General features: G+C 36.8%; 1 pseudogene; it reads left to right on the top strand.

Annotated features, from left to right (window-relative positions):
* The first annotated feature begins 335 nt into the window (after positions 1-335).
* On the top strand, positions 336-11828 carry LOC116856932 (annotated as a pseudogene).
* Positions 11829-12918: the final 1090 nt, after the last annotated feature.

The raw sequence follows: 12918 nt of genomic DNA, 5'->3' as shown, positions 1-12918 counted from the left end.
TTGTGTACTCTTGGTGGGAATGTAAATTGGTATAGTTGTTGTGGAAAATACTATGGAGATTCCTCAAAAAATTAAAAAAAATAAAAATATCATATGATCCAATAATGCCACTATTGGGTATTTATGCCCCCAAATACAAAACTTAATGTAAAAAAAATATATGCAACCCCAAGTTTATTGTAGCATTATTTACAATAGTCAAGATATAGAAGCAACCTAAGTGTTCATCCATAGTTGAAAAGATAAAGAAGAAAGAGTATAGAGTCCAGCTTCATGAAGGCTCTAAGTACCCCATGGACCTCAGGCACCCAGCATGTGCCAGCCCTATTGACATGATGCCCAAGAGAAAGTTCAGCTCCACTGAAGGAGTGGTGAAGAAGGAGCCCAAGAGGAGATTGGTGAAGTTGTTAGTCAAATGTGCTCCTACAAAAGTGGAAACAAAAAAGTCAGAGAATGTGGCAGGAAGGAATAAATCTTCAGGCAACAAAGAAAGTGGAAACAAAGGGGGTTGGGGGACCAAAAGGATAACAGGCTGAAGTGGCTAACCAAGAAATGAAAGAAGACTTACTTGCAGGAAAAGGAGTAACTAAAGAGGAGGAGAGTATAGCCTCTAATGAAGCAGGAGAGAAAAAAGCCAAGTCTGATGAATATCATATACTATGTCTTATCAGTGGTCTTTGTCTCCTCTCTTGTACAATGCAGAGGAATATTTTTATGAACTATTTTGTAAATGCAAGTTTCTTATTAGCTCTAGAAAAAGTTTTGAGAAGGAGAGAATCCACCTTTTGCCTTTTTTTAGGTATAGTTTTTTTAAGAGGTGAAATAACTTTCTGGTTGTTTATTTTTTGTTACAACCAGAAAATAGTGGTATATTGGATATGGGAGGCTGTGATTGTCTTGAGTGTCAGCTTAACATTTCATAGATGAGTTAGTATTTATATCCTGTAATACAAATCATATTAAATGGCAATTTGAAGTCAGTTGTGCATTTAATATATCTTGAACATTTTAAATTACTTCTGTTCCCATGTTATTTTGGTGGAATTGTTTTACTCCTTGATCTTCACTTTCCCTGGCTGAATTTTGTACACTATGTAATATCTTGGTCATGGTGATCCAGTTTTCCTAGTAACTTTATTAATGTGGTGTACAAGATTGAAAATTTGAGTATGTACTCTGTATTATATTAATTATTAATTAATCAGACTCAACAACATAACAGTGTATCAACATTTGAAGATATTTTTTAGTTGATATATTGTTAATGAAAATTTGTCTCCAAATTTTAAGCCAGAAGTTCACTAGAATGACTTTACAACTGATTTTTTTTTAGATTTTTGGTACTTATGTTAAGAATTGTGTACAAATTGAAACTTTTGTACTAGTCCTCAAAACAACCAATAAAAACTCAATAATGAAAAAAAAGAAGTGGCAATAATGAAAAAAAAGAAGTGGCAATAATGAAAAAAAAGAAGTGCCCTCCTTAATATGCACCGCTCAATAATGAAAAAAAAATAAAATAAAGACAAAAAAGAACTGTACACAGTGAAATATTAATGACCCATAAAGAATGAAATCTTGTCATTTGAACAACATGGGTAGGTCTAGGGAATATTATTCTAAGTGAAATATGTCAAATGCCATATGATTTTACTCATAAGTGGATTTAAAAAAACACAACAAATGAATAAACAAAAAAAGCAGAATTGGAGGCCCATGGGTGGCCCAGTCAATGAGCACCCAACTCTTGCTTTCAGCAGGTGATGACCTCGTGGGTGTGGGATCAGGTTTCAGGTTGGTCTCTGCACTCAGCACAGAACCTGATTCAGATTTTCCCTTCCCTCTCACTTTCCCTTTCTTTCTCTTTCTCTGTCTTTTTCTCTCAAATAAACATCTAAATACATAAACAAACAAACAAACAAAAATAATTTTTAAAAAAGCAGAATCAGATTTATAAATATGGACAATAAACTGACGGATGTCAGAGGAAAAGGGGTGGAGGTAGGGCAAAAGGGGCAAAGGGAAGGGGTAGATACAGGGTTCCATTTATGGACTGAATAAGTCATGTGAGTAAAAGTCCCAACATAATTAATATGGTCAATGGTACTGTAATAGTGATGTATCCGTACAGATGTTAGCTACATTTGTAGTGAACATACTATAATGTATAAACTTGTTGAATCCTTATGTTGTATACCCAAAACTAATGTAACATTGTGTGTCAGCTATACTAAATAATAATCATTTAAAAAGCAGAAAGAGAACACAGAAATAAACTCTCATATATATGTGGCCAAATAATTGTCATCAAGACAGACAAGACAATTCCATTGGTGAAAAGACAATTTTTTTTTCAACAAAAGGTGCTAGGAAAACTGGATACACACATGCAAAATAATAAGGTTGTACCCATGACCTCACCATATACAAAAGTTAACTCAAATTAATCAAAGACATATACATAAGAAAAAAAAACCTTGTAAAACTCTTAAAAGAAAGTGTATGGGGAAAGCTTCATAAGAATGGACTTGGCAATGATTTCTTAAATATGGAAACCAAAATCATAGGCGACAAAAGAAAAAGAGATAAATTGTACTTCATCAAAATGAAATACTATGCGCATCAAAGAACATCATGAGAGTAGGAGAAAATGTTTCCAAATTGTTTTGATAAGGGTTAATATTTGGAATGTATTTTATAGTATTTAAGGTATGGGAACAACCTTAAACATTGATGGATAAATAGATAAAGAAAATGTCACACACACACACACACACACACACACTGCAATATTACTCTGCAATAGAAAGAATGCAGTCTGGCTATTTGCAACAGCATGGATGGACCTTGAGGGTATTATGCTACCTGAAATAAATCATGCTAAGAAAGACAGATATCATATAACATTACTTACATGTGCAACCTAAAACAATAAATAAATTAAAAGTGGAATCACGTCTATAAATACAGAGAACAAACTGATGGATGCCAGATCTAATAGTGGTATGGGATGGGCAAGAATTGGAGATACAGATTTCTGGTTATGGAATAAATAAACCATGAGAATAAAAGGTGCAAAATAAGGAATATGGTCATTGAGACCATCATAGCATTGCATGGTGACAGATGATAGCTACACTTTTGGTGAGCATAGCATAATGTATAAACTTGCTGAATCACTATGTTGTACACCAGACACTAATACAATAATGTTTGTCAACTATGGTAAAAAAATTAAATACAACACATATCAAAAGATAAGAATATTCCTCCAATGATTCAGCTCAAAGGCCTGGAATTTTGTTATCTGTGTGATAAAAAAAAAAACCTCAAATGACATTTTTGAGGAACCAAACAAGCTACAAGAAAACAAAGAAAAACAATTCAGCACAATCAGGGAAACATAACAAGACCAAATTGTTAAGTTTTAAAAACTTGGAAATCATTAAAAAGCAAAATCCAAAACTGAAGATTTCATTAAATGAAAAAGTGCAATAGATAAAAGCTACAGCCAAGTACTGCAACTGAAACAGTAAGTTATGCAAAGTACAAGAACTTTTACACAACTCAAAAGAATAACAAAAAAATAATGAATAAGAGAATGACATCGATGACATTCATATAAACAAACATATATTAGAATAACTGAAGTTCCAAAACTAGGAGAGAGGAAGAAATGAGCACAAAGTTTATTTAAGGGAATAATACCTGAGAACATCCTAGAAGTGGGGGGAAAGACTTCAACATCCGAATTCATGAAGCTGAAAGATCACCTCATCATTTCAATGGAAATATATCTTCTATAAGATACATTAAAACAAATTGTTGAAAATTGAATACAAAGAAAAAAGACTGTAATCTACAGAAAGCCCCATTAGGCTCAATAATTTTCTCTACAAAAACTGTACAGAACAAGAGAGAGAGAGGAGTTCCACATCCAAAATATTAAAGAACGGGGTGCCTGGGTGGCTCAGTGGGTTAAGCCTCTGCCTTCCTCTAGGGTCATGATCTCAGGATCCTGGGATCAAGCCCCGCATTGGGCTCTCTGCTCAGCAGGGAGTTTGCTTCCCCAACCCCCTCTGCCTGCCTCTCTGCCTACTTGTGCTCTCTCTCTCTCTCTCTTTCTCTCTCCCCCTCTGTGTCAAATAAATAAATAAATAAATAAATAATCTTTAAAAAAATTAAAGATAAAGGTTGCCAGATAAGAAACTCTATATGCCAAAACTAACTTTCAGATATGGAGGAGAAATAAATATCTTACCAGAAAAACAAAAACTTTGGGAATTCATCACTATTAGAACTGCAATGCAAACAAACAAACAAACAAAACAAAACAAAACAAAACAAAAACCTCATATTAGATCTTTTTTTCTTTTTCTTTCAGTGTTTCAAGATTCATTGTTTATGAACCACAGCCAATGCTCCATGCAATACGTGCCCTCCTTAATATGCACCACCAGGCTCACCAATTTCCCCAACCCCCTCCCCTCCAAAACCCTCAGGTTGTTTCTCAGAGTCCACAGTCTCTCACGGTTTGTCTCCCCCTCTGATTTCCCCCAACTCACTTCTTCTCTCCAACTCCCGATGTTCTCTGTGTTATTCCTTATGATCCACAAGTAAGTGAAACCGTATGATAATTGACTTTCTCTGCTTGACTGATTTCACTAGCATAATCTCCTTCAGTCCCATCCGTGTTGATGCAAAAGTTGGGTATTCATCCTTTCTGATGGAGGTGTAATATTCCATTATATATTCCATTCGTCTGTTGAAGGGCATCTTGGCTCTTTCCACAGTTTGGCGATTGTGGCCATTGCTGCTATGAACATTGTGGTACAGATTGCCCTTCTTTTCACTACATCTGTATCTTTGGAGTAAATACCCAGTAGTGCAATTGCAGGGTCATAGGGAAGGTCTATTTTTAATTTCTTAAAGAATCTCCACATTGTTTTCCAAAGAAGTGGCTGCACCAACTTGCATTCCCACCAACAGTGTGAGAAGGTTCCCCTTTCTCCACATCCTCTCCAACACTTGTTGTTTCCTGTCTTGTTAACCTTGGACATTTCTGATAGGGGTAAGGTGGTATCTCAATGTGATTTTGATTTGAGTTTCCCTGATGGCTAATGATGATGAACATTTTTTTATGTGTCTGTTAGCCATTTGTATGTATTCTTTGAAGAAATGTTTGTTTGTGTCTTCTGCCCATTTTTTTGTCATGATTATTGTTTTTTGGGTGTTGAGCTTGAGGAGTTCTTTACAGATTTAAAAAATTTATTTATTTAAATACAATTTGGTTAACATAAAGTGCATTATTAGTTTCTGGGGTTGAATTTAGTGCTCCATTAGTTGCATATAACGCCCAGTGCTTATTAGATCAAGTGCCCTCCTTAATGCCCATCTCCCAATTATCTAATACACCACCCACCTCTCCTCCAGCAACCCTTAGTTTGTTTCCTATAGTTAAGAGTGTCTTATGGTTTGCCTCCCTTTCGTTTTCATCTTATTTTATTTTTTTCCTTTCCTTCCCCTGTGTTCATCTGCTTTGTTTCTTAAATTCCAAATCTGAGTGAAGTCATATGGTATTTGTCTTTCTCTGACTTATTTTGCTTAGCATAATACCATCTAGTTTCAACCACATCATTGTAAATGGCAAGAGTTCATTCTTGATGGTTAAATAATATTCCATTGTGTATATATACATCTTCTTTATCTGTGGACTGTTGATGGACATCTGGGATCCTTCCATATTTTGGCTATTGTGGACATTGCTGTTATAAAAGTTGGAATTCAGGTGCTCCTTCATATCACTATTTTTGTATACTTTGGATCAATACCTAGTAGTGCAATTGCTGGGTCAAAGGGTAGTTCTAATTTTAACATTGCAAGAAACCTCCATATTGTTATACAGAGTGGCTACACCAGTTTGCATTCCCACCATTTTCTGCATCCTTGCCAACATATGTTATTTCCTGAGTTGTTAACTTTAGTCATTCTGACCAGTGTGAATTGGTGTCTCAGTGTGGTTTTGATTTGTATTTCTTTCATGCTGAGGGATATTGAGCACTTTTTCATGTCTCTATTAGCCATTTGTATGTCTTCATTGGAGAAATATCTGTTCATGTCTTCTGCCCATTTTTGAATTGATTTTTTTGTTTTGTTTTGTTTTTTGGGTATTGAGTTTGATTAAGTTCTTTTTTAATATCTTCCATTCCACAGTTTGACTTTTAGTTTTGTTGATTGTCTTCTTTGCTGTGCAAAAGCATTTTTCCTGATGAAGCCACAATAGTTCATATTTACTTTTGTCTTCCTTGCCTCTGGAGACATGTCTAGGAAGAAGTTAATGCAGCTGAGGACAAAGATGTTCCTGCTTATGTTCTCCTCTAGGATTTTGATAGATTTCTGTCTCACATTTAGGTCTTTCATTCATTTTGAATTTTTTTTTGTGTGTGTGTATGATGTAAGACAGTGGTTCAGTATCATTCTTTTGCATGTGGCTGTCCAATTTTCCCCACACCACTTATTGAAAAGACTGTTTTTTCCATTCGGTATTTTATTACTTTTTTGAAGATTAGTTGACCATAGGGTCCATTTCTGGGTTCTCTATTCTGTTCCTTTGATCTATGTGTCTGTTTTTTGCCAGTACCACACTGTCTTGATGATTATAGCTTTCTAATAATACAGCTTGAAGTCTAGAAATGTCAAGTCACTCACTTTGGTTTTCTTTTTCAATATTACTTTGGATATTCAGGGTCTTTTCTGTATCCACACAAATTTTAGAAATGTTTATTACAGCTCTGAAAAATGCTGGTGGTATTTGATAGGAATTGCATTGAACGTGTAGACTGCTTTAGATAGCATAGACATTTTGACAATATCTGTTCTTCCAAATCCTTAGTAATAGAATGTTCTTCTATTTCTCTGTGTCATCCTCAATTTCTTTCATAAATGTTGTACAATTTTAAGAGTACAATTTTTTTTAACTCTTTGGTTAGGTTTCTTCCAAAGTATCTTATAGTTTTGGTGCAATTGTAATTGCTATTGATTTCTTGATTTCTCTTTCTGCTGCTTCATTGTTAGTGTATACAAATGCAATAGACTTCTGAGCCTTGATTTTATATCCTGTGATTTTCCGAATTTGTCTTTCAGGTATAGCAATTTTTTGATGGAGTCTTTCAAGTTTTCTACATGTAGTATCATGTCATCTACAAAAATTGAAAGTTTAACTTCTTCTTTGCTGATTTGGATGCATTTATTTCTTTTTATTATCTGACTGCTGAGGCTAGGACTTCCAGTACTATGAAAAACAACAGTGATGAGCATGGACATCCCTGTCATGTTCCTGACCTTGGGGGAAAGGCTCTCAATTTTTTCCCATTGATGGTGATGTATGCTGTAGGTCTTTCTTATGTGGTTTTTATGATGTTGAGGTATGTTTCCTCTATCCCTACATTGTGGAGAGGTTTTATCAAAAAAGAATACTGTATTTTGACCAATGCTTTTTGTGCATCTATTTAGAGGATGATATGGTTCTTTTTTTTTTTAAGATTTTATTTATTTACCTGACACAGAGAGAGAGAGATCACAAGTAGGCAGAGAGGCAGGCGGGGGTGGGGAGCAGGCTCCCTGCTGAACAGAGAGCCTGACGTCGGGCTTGATCCCAGGACCCTGAGATCAGGACCAGAGCCAAAGGCAGAGGCTTTAACCCACTGAGCCACCCAGGCGCTCCGATGATATGGTTCTTATCCTTTGTTTTATTAATGTGGGGTATCATATTGACTGATTTGGGGATGTTGAATCGCCCTTGAAGCTGAGGAATAAATCCCACTTGGTCATGGTAAATAATCCTTTGAATGTACTGTTGTATCTTATTAGCTTGTATCTTTGTGAGAATTTTGGCATCCATGCTCATCAGGGATATTGGTCTGTAATTCTCCTTTATAGTGGTGTCTTTGTCTGGTTTTGGATTCAAGGTAATACCGGCCTCATAGAATGAGTTTGGATGTTTTCCTTCCTTTTTTTTTTTTTTTTTTTGGAAGAGTTCCAGAAGAAGAATAGGAACTTCCTTAAATATTTTGTAGAATTCTCCTGGGAAGCCATCCAGTCCGGACTCTGGTTTGTTGAAAGATTTTTGATTAATGATTCAATTCCTTTGCTGATTATGGGTCCCTTCAAATTCTCTATTTCTTCCTGTTTAGTTTTGGCAGTTTGTATTTTTCTAGGAATTTATCTATTTCTTCCAGGTTGCCTCATTCATTGGCCTTATGTTTGCTCATAATATTCTCTTACAACTGTTTGTATTTTTTTGGTGTTGGTTGTTATCTCTGCCCTTTCATTCATGATTTTATTTATTTGAGTGCTTTCTCTTCTTTTCTTTTTTTTTATAAGTCAGGCTAGGGATTTATCAGTCTTGTGAGTTCTTTCAAGGAACTAGCTCCTAGTTTTATTGCTCTTTTTTATTTTTTTTAAATTTCTACTTCATTGATTTCTGCCCTAATCTTTATTATTTCCCTTATCCTGCTAGATTTAGGCTTTATTTGCTTTCTATTTCCAGGTATTTCAGGTGTCAAGTTAGGTTGTGCATTTGAAACTTTTCTTGTTTCTTGAGGAAAGCCTGTATTACAAAATACTTCCCTTTTAGGACCACCTTTGCTACCTCCCATAAGTTTAGAACTCTCATGTTTTCATTTTCATTTGTTTCCATGTGTGTTTTTTAAAATTCTTTAATTTCCTGGTTGACCCATTCATTCTTTAGTAGTATGCTTTTTAACTGCCATGTATTTGTGGTCCTTCAAATATTTTTCCTGTGATTGACTTCAAGTTTTAAGGCATTGTGACCTTAAAATATGCATGGTATGACCTCAGTCTTTTTGTACTGTTGAGGCCTGATTTGTGAGGCAGTATGTGATCTGTTAAGGAGAATGTCCTGTGTGCCATAGAGAATATTATATATTCTGCTGCTTTAGGATGAAATGCTCTGAATATATCTTAAGTCCATCTGGTCCAGTATGTCATTGATCTTATTTCCTTATTGATCTTCTACTTAGATGACCTGTCCATTGTTATGTCTGGGGTGTTAAAGCCCCCTACTCTTATTGTAATGGTATCAACAAGTTTCCTTACTTTTGTTATTAATTTATTTATATATTTGGCTGCTCCCATGTTAGGGGCATAAATATTTACAATTGGTAGATATTGTTGGATAGGCTCCTTTATTATGATACAGTGTCTTTCATCTCTTATTAGGGACTTTTGTTTAAAATCTAGTTTTTTTGATATAAGGATGGCTATTCCACCTATCTTTTGATGTCCATTAGCATGATATATGACGTTCCATCCCTTAACTTTCAATCTGGAGCTGTCCTTGTGTCTAAAATGGTCTCTTGTAAGCAGCATATTGATGGGTCTTTTTTTTTTAATTGTTTTTTCTAATACCCTGTATTTTGATTGGAGCATTTAGTCCATTTAAATTCAGAATAATTAAATGGTATGAATTTAGTGCCATTCTATTACCTTTAAAGTCAATGTTCTTTTACATTCTCTGTTCCTTTCTGGTCCTTGTGACTTTTGGTCTCTCTTTCCAAAAGTTTCGTTTAGTTTTTCCTTTAGTTTTTGTTTGTCTTGGAAACTGTTTATCGTTCCTTCTATTGTAAATGACAGACTCACTGGATAAAGTTTTGGCCGCATATTTTTTTTTCCCATATAGCACCTTGAATATATAATGCCAGTCCTTTCTGGCTTGCCAGGTCTCTGTAGACAGGTCTGCTGCCAGCCTTATGTGTCCACTTTGTAGGTGAACAACCTCTTGTCCTGAGCTGGTTTCAGGATTTTTCTCTTTATTTAGAAATTTTCAAGCTTCATCATAATATCTTGTGGTCTGGCATATTTTACATTGATTGTAAGGGTGTTCTCTGTGCTTCCTGGATTTGGATGCTTTTTTTTATTCTGCAGATTAGGGAAAGCTCTTAGTAATAATTCATTCAATTAAAACTTCTTCCCCTTTTCCCCTCTCTTCTTCTATGGGAGTCCTATAATATGGATGTATTTCTTTTTCATTTAATCATTGAATTCCCTAAGTCTACCTTCTTGATCTAACAGTTTTCTTTTCCTTTTCTCTCCAGCTTCATTATTTTCCATAATTTTATCTTCAACATTATTGATTCATTCATCCTTGTTTTCATGACCTCCATTTGAGACTGTCTCAGTAGTAGCATTTTTAATTTGCCTGATTAGATTTTAGTTCTTTTATCTCTATATTAAGGGATTCTATAATGTCTTCAATATTTTCTTCATGCGCAGCTAATATCTTCATAGTTGTTATTTTACATTCTAGTCGAGTCACCAACCTTATATCCCTATTGATTAAATCCCTGGCTGTGAATATTACCTCCTGCTCTTCCATTTGGAGTAAATTTCTCCATCTAGTCACTTTATTCAGAAAAGAGAGAAGAAAGGAAAAGAGAAAAAGCCACAAAAACAAAAATAACAATAACAAAACAAAACAAGATCCTGGGTGTGTTTTTGTCTGCTTCTTAAAGAAACTAGGTCCCGATATTGGGACAAGATGGCAGAGAAGTAGGAGACTCTGTTTCAACTGGTACCCTAAAGTGAGCTAATTATCTACCAGAACACTCTGAAAACACATGGAATCAGTCTGAGATGTAGGATTATACAATTCTGGATCTCTATGGGGGCAGAAGACACCAGTGGAGAGGTAAAGTGGAGTCAGAACCTCGGACTGATATCAGAGGATAAACAGAAGGGGGAGGGAGCCAACAGAAGTGACCCATTGGAAAGTAAGACCCCAATACAAAAGTGTCCTATGATTGGGGAACAGCATTAACTTGGAGTCTGGTTAAAAGAACTCAAAAAGAGCAAAAGGTCTTAAGGGGCAACTGGTGAAATCAGGTGGCCACAGGCATGGGCATAAGCCCATGGACCCAGGATGGCCACTGCTGGCGACCACCCATGCCAGAGAGTGCAGCGGAGCCTCCAGTTCCTAGTCCCTGAGCCCCCGGGATTGCACGGCTTACACCACTGCTCTGGGGGTGCACTCCTGCCCTCACATGAGAGAGTCTGGTATGGGTGCCAGCCTGCACTCTCTGGAACTACAGCCTTTTGCATTCTGCAAGCACTGTGAGACCGGCATCTGACCCACTCCCCGCCCATGCCTGAGAAAGCTCTGTGTAGGCACTAGCTGGTGGTCTCTAGAACCAGCCAAGGGCCTGAACTCTCCCAGCCTGGGCCTGAAGGAACTCAGTGAGATCTCTGGTTGGGATCCCTCAGAGGCAACCTGCACAACCATGAGGTCTGGACACCAGACAGCAGTCCCAGCAAAGGCAGCCACTGGAAGCGGGCTCTCTGGACCAATATTGCCCAGAATTTTAGTGGCACAGGGGTGCACAGAGAAGTGGGCACTTTGGGAGACTACTGAGATAGTGGCTGGAGATGTGCACTACCTGTGGGAGGTTGCACAGTTCAGCGGAATTTCCAGAGGGGAGTCTGTGTGTTCTGGACCATACAGAGGGGAGAAGACTGAGGCTTCTCTCTAAGGTGGAGGTCTGGGTGCAGTTCGCTTTCCACTAAATTTCTGAAAAGCCATAAAAAGCCACCAAAGAGCAAAAACCTCCAGAGAACAAAAGCCTGAAAAACCGGTTTCCACAGAGCCCAGCCCCTTGACTGGGGACATGAGGACTCAACCCAAGCAAGAGGGACTGGAAAACAATGCAGCAGGCCCTGCCACAAGAAGGAGAGCCAAAAGAATGAGAAGACAACCACCACAGGGTCGCCATAAAGCTGTAAAACCCCAACATCATGGGAAAACAATATATTAAGCTCATGGTATTGCCTAAAACCTTTCATAGATACAATTTTTAATTTTAATTTGTTCTCACTATTCTTGTTCTTTTTAGTGTTTTTAACCTACTTACCATTACAACTAGAGGTTTAATACAACATTTTCCATAATAACCTTTTAACCTGAACTTTTTCATACATGTACCTGTGTTTTTCTTTTTCTTTTGTATTTTTAAAAAATATACATATAGATATAAGCTTCAAGGTAATCTTCTTTCCATAATCAATACTACCCCTATATATAAACCAGTTTTAATCTCCCTTTATCTCTGGAAAGTTGAGTCCTTTAACAAAAATATCAAGATATTGGGGTACAGATGGCCCTTCTTTTCCCTACATCTGTATCTTTGGGGTAAATACCTAGTAGTGCAATTGCAGGGTCATAGGGAAGCTCTATTTTTAATTTCTTGAGGAATCTCCACACTGTTCTCCAAAGTGGCTGCACCAACTTGCATTCCCACCAACAGTGTAAGAGGGTTCCCCTTTCTCCACATCCCCTCCAACACATGTTGTTTCCTGTTTTGCTAATTTTGGCCATTCTAACTGGTGTAAGGTGATATCTCAATGTGGTTTTAATTTGAATCTCCCTGATGGCTAGTGATGATGAACATTTTTTCATGTGTCTGATAGCCATTTGTATGTCTTCATTGGAGAAGTGTCTGTTCATATCTTCTGCCCATTTTTTGATATGATTATCTGTTTTGTGTGTGTTGAGTTTGAGGAGTTCTTTCTAGATCCTGGATATCAACCTTTTGTCTGTTTATAGCAGCAATGGCCACAGTCGCCAAACTGTGGAAAGAACCAAGACACCCTTCAATGGACGAATGGATAAGGAAGATGTGGTCCATATACACTATGGAGTATTATGCTTCCATCAGAAAGGATGAATACCCAACTTTTGTAGCAACATGGACGGGACTGGAAGAGATTATGCTGAGTGAAATAAGTCAAGCAGAGAGAGTCAATTATCATTTGGTTTCACTTATTTGTGGAGCATAAGAAATAGCATGGAGGACAAGGGGAGTTAGAGAGGAGAAGGGAGTTGAGGGAAATTGGAAGGGGAGGTGA

Source organism: Lontra canadensis, unplaced genomic scaffold (genome assembly GCF_010015895.1).
Source record: "Lontra canadensis isolate GAN:19392208 unplaced genomic scaffold, GSC_riverotter_1.0 scaffold114, whole genome shotgun sequence".
In the NCBI taxonomy this organism is placed as follows: Eukaryota; Metazoa; Chordata; class Mammalia; order Carnivora; family Mustelidae; genus Lontra; species Lontra canadensis.
Note: the sequence above shows the minus strand (reverse complement) of the source record. Positions and strands in the feature narration are given on the sequence as shown.